The sequence below is a fragment of the Chrysochloris asiatica genome, unplaced genomic scaffold (genome assembly GCF_000296735.1).
Source record: "Chrysochloris asiatica unplaced genomic scaffold, ChrAsi1.0 scaffold00165, whole genome shotgun sequence".
Taxonomy (NCBI): domain Eukaryota; kingdom Metazoa; phylum Chordata; class Mammalia; order Afrosoricida; family Chrysochloridae; genus Chrysochloris; species Chrysochloris asiatica.
Window position 1 is genome coordinate 5,877,723 of NW_006408683.1, and position 594 is coordinate 5,878,316.

At 40.7% G+C, this 594-nt stretch overlaps 1 protein-coding gene across 1 annotated transcript in view; it reads right to left on the reverse strand.

Annotated features, from left to right (window-relative positions):
- The window catches only part of LOC102831656 (chromosome unknown open reading frame, human C1orf101), a 274,431-nt gene that overhangs the window by 130,977 nt on the left and 142,860 nt on the right, over positions 1–594 (reverse strand). The gene's annotated exons all lie outside the window — the stretch shown is intronic.

Consider the following 594-nt stretch of genomic DNA (forward strand, 5'->3'; position numbering starts at 1 on the left):
TCAGGATTCCATCTAAGGTCCTATACTCTGCAAAGGCTTTGCAAGAGGCCTATTTCACTGGGCAAATTCTAGAATCCCTTTTAGGTATTCTAATCAGTTATAGGCTGATTTTCTGTGATCAAGTTTTTTGTGATCATGTTTCCCAACATTCCTTTGTAGTCCACTCAAGTGTCTATTTTACAATAGTAGCTAAAGGAAACCAATATTCATAAGACAGTCAAGCATTTTAGTATTATTTGCCCTCTTCAAGCTATGCCTAGATCCTTGTATCACATAGCCCTGTTGTTCCAAGCTTGAGCATACATTACTATTTACCTCTGTCCCACTTAGGCCATGCAAACCTGTCCCAGTGTTCCCCTATTTGTTCTTCCTGCCTCTTCCCTCTTCTTGTATTGCCCTTCCCAACACCCGAAATAAACCTCCCACCTCAACCACACTGTTGTGGTTACCTTATATTCCATTAACTCTTCCCTCTGTTTAAGACAGTCTATTATATCCTGTAATCTCCCTGACCTTCCCACCAACTGGATCTCTGTTCCTCTGTTTACCTTCTTTCACATTGTAATTGTTTTGATCATAGACTGACCTCCCACA